Source organism: Danio rerio, chromosome 4, assembly GCF_049306965.1.
Source record: "Danio rerio strain Tuebingen ecotype United States chromosome 4, GRCz12tu, whole genome shotgun sequence".
NCBI classification, from domain to species: Eukaryota; Metazoa; Chordata; class Actinopteri; order Cypriniformes; family Danionidae; genus Danio; species Danio rerio.
The window spans coordinates 19,631,845-19,639,853 of NC_133179.1; the positions used below are offsets into that span (position 1 = coordinate 19,631,845).

Consider the following 8,009-nt stretch of genomic DNA (forward strand, 5'->3'; position numbering starts at 1 on the left):
TCGGCACAGTATAATATGCTAGCATCTCAGTTATTTCACGTGTGTTGTTACTATAAAATAAGCAAAACAGTGATAAAATAAGTTTGTGTTGCTTATCTTATGACTGGTGGAATGTAACAGGGAAAAAAAGCACATACTGTGACTTTGACAAAACTGAGTGACTGATGATAATAAACTTCTCTTCTCGTAAGCTGACAGTTCATAAAACCTCTGCTTGTTTTTTTGTACTTTTAATCTTAAGGTGACGCATGTAGCTTCCTGTCCTTCTCAGTTTACTGACAGAGGTTAGGGTTTAATCCCAGATATCCAGTCTGACTGTACAGTAGTTCAGGAGACCGACGCAGATTTATAGCATCATTCGTCAAACCCTGAGGATAATCATTTGTCACAGCTTCCTTTGGTCATCATTACTGTGCAAATAAACTGTTAGAGCATGAGCCAGCAAAAACAGTGGGAAACGCAGCAATTTCCTGTATTTAATAGTCTGTGAGATATACTTTAATGAGATGAAATTGAAGAAAACTGAGTCATTAGAAAGGCATTCACATAAACTTTCCTGGTGTATATTTCCTAACTCTCTTCCAGTGTTTTCTACACCAGAAGAGTTCATTACATCATTGAAGGACAATGCTGAAAAATAAGAACGCGTTTGGTTTTTCATAAACCACATGGTCTTGTGGGTCATGTTGTTTTGTTTCTTTAGATTTGAGAGACGGGGAATGATGTGATTTTGCCCAGTCAGCATGGATATGATTTGGACTTCCATCTGTTTAAGATTAAATGGTAGACAGAGAGAAATATTTCTGTTTTTTTTATCCATGATTGCAAATCTGTGGGTTCAAAGTCTGCTTTTGTTCCAAATAATCATTCAAACCTGCCGTACTGTGTGGGGTGGGAAGTGAAGGAGGATCTTATCTGGAAATCATGTGCTGTATGATGAAGGCAGGATATGGAAAACTCCAAATATGGACACCTTTATGTGTGCAAGGGAGAAAGTCTGAAGGATGCAACCTGTTCATAACATTTTCATTCAAATTTAAACTAGTTTGATTAATTCCAAATGCACATTTGATTTGTTGTGTTTTTATGATGTATTTCACAATACTGTTGCATAAAATATCTAAAAAAAACATTTAGTTATATGGAAGACACTTGGACAACTGGTTGTTATTTGTTTGTCTATTTTTATGAATGCCTCAAAGATCAAATAGTTACACACTTAATGCAATCGAGCTTAGAGAGAGAAATTAAAAGTCTTAAATAAATTGTGATTAGATAAATAGAAACAGAAGCAAATTGGCGAGTAAAAATGCCATCTTTAAGACAAATAAATATATTTATTATATATAAGGTCGTTACATCCTTACATGGAAGCTCAATAAATGATTCCACAAGAGTGAATGACTGAAAATCAGTTCAGTTTTCATTAGCTTTTTTATTTATTTATTTTTTAATTATTTGAGAGATACAGGGTGTTATACAGTCCCATCTGCAACTGCATCTGACACTTATTTATGGGTATTGTAATTTTTGTTCTGTTGATATAATAACCCTAGAGTACATTGTATTTAAATTTATTAAAACTATATAGGATTTTTGCTTTAAAAATTCAAGCAAAACTTTGTATAGTATTTCATCAATTTGGATAATTGGACAATATTTGATGTCAAAACTCACTGTTTTTAAATCTGCATATTATCATTTCTTTTTCTTCAGAAGATGAAAACGGTCAGAAAGCTCTCTGTTTGTCTTTCTATCTGTTGGGCTAAGCTTGTGACTGCACTGCTCGGATTGACCTGTAGGAGGTTTCACTGAGTCAAATACAAAAGAGTACTCAGAAGATCATCATGGTACTGAACTGTAAATATAAATGAGTCTAGAGAGGCCTGAAACATATTCGAAAAAATATTCCCTCATAAAAATGTAGATAAAATTGAATTACTATGATTGTTTCTCAATTTTTCCATGGCTGTTAGAAGAATCTTGATATGTCTTACAAAACTTTGCTTCATTATTTTACATTTAACATTCTTACATGCATGATTGGTGTGCTCTAGTCTAACCTATTTAGTAGCTGATTTACAGACTCCATTGTATTTTATTTGGCTGTTAAGTAAATTTTATCTGAATAATTATATTTGTTTACTTATTAAGTGCTAAAAAAAGCACAGGGAAATTTCAGCTTTCCTTAAACTTATACATTCTTAAAAATTAATCTTGACATTATGGGGTTTTCTAAAGAACCATTTGCTAATATTTTTAGAATCAACACTTCAGTTCTTTTGAATATTTACTACAAGAAAATGTATTTTTTTCACTTTTAAATACATCTACACTGAAAGATTCTTAGAAAGGCCCAAAATAATTAATCTATAGCATCACTATGACAATGCACTCACTGAACCTTTATTTTGTAGCTATGCAATTTAAAGTTTCCAAGGTTTATGGAACCATGATGCTAATAAAAACAACCTTTACTGTATTATGCTTTTAAAGTCACCACTCGTTTTGCAGATGCTTTATCTGACCTACTGTACATTTAATGCATACAACATAGTAATAATTAGCTTGATCCTCTTCTGGCCAGATGTTGGAGAAAATGCAAGCTGTGTGTCACATGTTTTATGCTCTCCCTGGGATTTTGCTAGCAGGGTCTTACATATTGATAGAGATTTATTTCTAACAAGAACTGATTTTGTAGGGTCAGAACATCTCTTCAATGCAGCTCCCTATGGTATACGGATACATTCAGTGGTGGACAGAAACAACACTATATTTTTGTTATAGGAACCTTTTAATTTTACTTCACCATTTTCCAAAGCATACAATTATACTTGTTACTCCTCAATATTTTATACTGTGTAATGGAGTCAAAAGAAGATTTTTATGTTTATTTTGAACTGGACAAGTTAAAATCCCCTTGCATTGTTCATATAGTGAATGAATCAATTCTTTTGAATTGCAAACAAATCATTAACTTCTAACAAATTCACTTGCAAAGATGAACTGATTCAGATTCAAAACAAGTCTTCAGTTATTGATTCAGTTAAATTTCTTTAATTACCCTAATTCACAATCTGACGATATGAGTGTTGATGAGAAAAGCAAGTCACTAATGCCAAATTTTAGGATTTATATTTCTGAATGAAATTCATATTTAGCTTGCGATTGCTAGATTTGATTGTGAACTAAATCTGCTGCTATAAGGTGTACAAAGTGCTAGAAATCAAACCTATTTGTGAATTTACATCTGAATGGTATATGTTGTATTATGTTTAGTTAATAACTAAACATAATGTAAGAATACAAATGAATGAGCATGTGTCTTTATATCTGCACATAATAGGTATAACATTAATATATGTATTTGCATAATATACTAGTTATTTGGCCTTTATATTGGTTTGTAAACACATTTTGCTCGTGCAATGTATTTTTTATATTGTTTTATTCTCAACACAAGCTCTTATTCCTTTTTATACAGTGGAATATATTTCTATTTTCACTTGTTTGCAAACATAAATGAGCTTTTTTATAAGTAGTAATTATGGGGTATGAATTATTTAGGGCTTGTCTGTGTACACTCTCAGAAAACTCTTAAGGTACGAGAGCTGTCACTAGGCTGGTACCTTTTCAAAAGGTACACATTTGTACTTAAAGTGTCTATATTGGTATCTCAAAAGTATATATTAGTACCTAAAACATTTAAGATGTACAATTTGTACTTTGTAGGTATATGTATCCCTGAGGTATTAATATGGACCTTAAAGGCACAAATGTGTACCTTTTAAAAAGGTACCACCTCAGTGACAGCTCTCGTACCTTTATTTCTGAGAGTGTATGATTAATATTTTGAATTTTGTATGACACTAATTCAATTTGTTTTGTATTTTGCACTATGAGTAAGACAGAGAGAGATACAACACTGAAATACACCAAAAATCTACATTTCAGCTGTAGTCTTTGTTTAAATTTCCCCTTAATTCCCGATAAATCTTGTGAATGGGAAATAACTATAAAACTAAATGAAGTCTGGAGCTAATAGCTCCAAACAATCTGACTTCATTAGGTCTGTTACACAGCATAGAAACCCAAAACGTAGTTCCACAACAGTACGTCCTATGCTGATGACATCGGCTGAGCACTGCTCCATTTCCCAAGGCTAAATGGTGACACAAATTGTGTGCCATGTTTTTGGATCATAATTCAAAAGGACTAACCCTGTCTCCAATATGAGGGTCACATTGTCATTAGTACAGGAGAGGATTACAAAAAAAAAGACAGAGAGGAAGAGACAGGAAATAGTTTGACTGATCAGATTACATTCTCAATTTGATGTAATGTCATAAACCTTCCCTCTACTGCTAAACAGATTTCTGATGCATACACTAGCAGTCAATGAGAACGCAAGGATTATAAAAATTGTTGAAAAGAATTCAAAATTTTTTTTATCAAAAATACAGTAAAAACTGTCAATTTGTGAAATATGATTGCAATTTAAAATGATTTTTTTTCTAATTTAATGTTTATTATTTTAAATGAAAAAAATATTTATTACTTTGATTTTAAACTGAATCTACTCCAGTCCTTAGTGTCACATGATACTTCTGAAATCACCATAATAGTGTTGTACAGTCTCAGAAAAAATAGTACAATGTTGTACTAAAGAAGGTACGAAACCCTTGTCATTATGGTAAAGCCTTTTTATAGAACATAATTGTACCTAAAGACAAAGAAACAAATTGGTTCATTGCAGTTTGTACCTTTAGAACATGATCTGTACCATGGGAAACCAAAATGTAACTATGGTTTTTAAAACCTGGAGATACAATATTGTACCTTCATTAAAGGTACAAATCTTTAACCGGTATCAGTAATCAGACACTTTGTACCTTAACAGTGTCGAATGTGTTCCTTCACGAACTATATAAAGGCACTCCACCATCAGTGTGCAGCATCCACTTGGATGATGCGACAGCAGCCACAGAACAGTGGCGCCAGTGCGCTCACCATACACTAGCTAATGGTGGAGTGGAGAGACAGTGATAGAGTCAATTTGGTGGATGGGGATAATTGGGAGGTCATAATGGGTAAAGGCTGATGGAGGGAATTTGGCCAGGACACCAGGGTTACACCCCTACTCTTTCCGAGAAGTGCCATGGAATATTTTTTTATGACCACAGAAGGTCAGGACCTCGTTTTAACGTCTCATGTGAAAGACAGTGTTATTATTAGAAAGAAATCATTATTAGTGTTTATAATAATTAGACTGCTTCAGAGTTTGTTGTTAACTATGAAAGTACCATTCAAAAGTTTATTAATTAATTACTTTTATTAATCAAGGACACATTAACAATAATTATAGTTCAAGAGTAAAAGACATTTATAGAAAGACAGACAGACAGACAGACAGACAGACAGACAGACAGACAGACAGACAGACAGACAGACAGACAGACAGACAGACAGACAGACAGACAGACAGACAGACAGACAGACAGACAGATAGATAGATAGATAGATAGATAGATAGATAGATAGATAGTATAATATACTGATTAAATACCAGTAATAATGTATCGTGAAATAACAGCTTATAGTCATATTATAATGATTTCTGAAGGATAATGTGAGACGATGATGCTGAAAAATCAGCTTCAAATTATGGGAAAAATATCATTTTTTATTTAGAGAGAAAACAAATATTGGTCATGCTTTATTTTAATGTGCAATTTATGCCATAAACAAACCAATACCTAAGACTTTTAGCTCTGAACCACTAATTAGCAGTGTATTAATAGTTAGTAAGGTAGTATCAGGGTTTAGAAATTGGTTAGGATTAGGGATGTAAAAAAAGATCATACTTTATAAGTGTTAATAAACAGTGAATACCTTAATCAGATAATAACCCAGTAGTTAATGGTGTGAATTGTTACTTTAATTAAAGTGTCTCCCAAATAAATTCTATTAAATATCTTTTGAAAACATAAAAAAAAATTACTGACCCCAAACTCTTGACCTATAGTCTGTGTTTATGAAATCTTAATTTGACTGAACTGTATTTATGCAGTCTGTGAAACATATGGTCGTCCTTTCCATAAAGTGCATGATCTCCCGGAGAGGAGCAGAGAAAACGGAAAGGCCTGCGGACAGTTGAGTCACATGAGCGGAGCACTCAGCTGGTGTCCTGCTGAATGGATAAATGCTCTGGGCGGAAAAGCACAAAAGCAAGATGCCCATGGACCTGGCTGAATACCCAACGCACTTGCATATCTTACGGCTGTCATATAGGCTCCAAAAAAGACTGGCTGCCATTCATACAAGGTCTTTATGACCCATTTAAGCTTTTGCTTTTGGTTCTTTTCACATTTTTTTTTTATAACGCATGCGGGTTGATTTAAATAGACAACTTATATAGAATAACAGTAAAAAAAATGGTTTCTGCCTCATATTTTTAGGCGGATTAACTTTAAAAGTGTTTTTAACTTACATTACAGTAAACTAAGTTGAATCTTTCTTAACTTGACTAATTCATTTAAACTTAGTTAAGTTAAAGTTATATAAAAACATGTTGTCGAGACTCTTAAGACAATATGGACTTCAAATAAGATTTATTATTTTCTCAAAGGTTTCATAGGTTTTAATTAATGTACAAACAGTAGCACTTTATTTTGATGGTTCATTTGAGTATTAGTAGACTGTCTGCTTAAAATCTGTTGATACTGCTCCTTTAACAAACATTTAACTGACTATAAAAAACTTTGCGAGTACATGTCAAATTAGACTAACCCTAACCTCAACCCTAACTTCAACCCAACAGTCTACTTATAATAATGAGAATTAGTTGACATGTAGATGCAATGTATCTTAAATTCAACAAACAGACCATCAAAATAAAGTGTGACTGTACAAACATTAACAAATGTCTACATATACTGTATTTATTGATGGATATACTGTTATACATTAACACTAATGGAAATTGTGCATTATAAATCAAGCTTGATTGAAGGATTATTTGCAAAGAATCTTTCTAAAAATATTTTTAATGTTAACTAAGTCTTTGTCTTAATGTTGATGAACTTGTCTTAAATGATGGACAGGAATTATTTAATTTAAGTAGTTATTAAATAACTTTTAAGCACAATATTTTTATATGTTTTATATTTCACTTGAAGACATTTAAAAAGGCCCATGTATTATTTTTAATGCTGTGAAAATAGTATTTAAAAAATAAAAATATTTAACCTTGTAAAGATTAAAAATATTTAATCTTGTTATTTTTTACATTAACACTGGTAGAGGTACATGAACTTGTCTTTAATGTTGGACTGCAATTATCTAGTTTATGCAGTTATTAAATCACTATATATATATATATATATATATATATATATATATATATATATATATATATATATATATATATATATATATATATATATATATATATATATATAGCATACTTTTATATTTCACTTGAAGACAGGCCCATGTAATATTATAATGCTGTAAAAAAGTATGTCAAATATTTCACCTTTTTTACATTAACATTGGTGTCCTGCAGAAATATTTTAAGAATGAAATTTTGGCACATGAAAGTTTACTTTAAATATTAAGAAAAGAAAAAATAAATTAATAAAAATAGACTACACATATCATTTACTGCAATTTGTTTTACACTTAAATTTCAATTAATCACTAATTGTGACTGGCCAAACATAATAATCTACCTAAGAAGTACCAGTTACCCATGCTAACAAGCTAAAGTTAGTATAGACTGTATTCAGAATGAGGTTTCTCTTGTGCGTCACATTTGTGGTGAGGGTTGTGCCTTAATTTCTACACTCATGTAAATGCTTTTGTTTAAGCTCCCCTTCACGTTGAGATTTTACATTATTTGGTGATTTTATTTTTTAAGGGGAGTCTTGTAAAACAAAAAAATTTTGTAAAACTAACACTAATAGATATGTTACAAGATCTATGCAGAAAACTGAATTGAAAGGCTG

At 31.7% G+C, this 8,009-nt stretch overlaps 1 long non-coding RNA gene across 1 annotated transcript; it reads left to right on the top strand.

The window, feature by feature from the left end:
• Positions 1-1,452: 1,452 nt before the first annotated feature.
• Positions 1,453-5,734, top strand: LOC141381621 (uncharacterized). The gene is made up of 2 exons (XR_012402071.1): positions 1,453-3,602; positions 4,672-5,734. It is a non-coding gene; the product is annotated as an uncharacterized lncRNA (long non-coding RNA).
• The last annotated feature ends 2,275 nt before the right edge of the window (positions 5,735-8,009 follow it).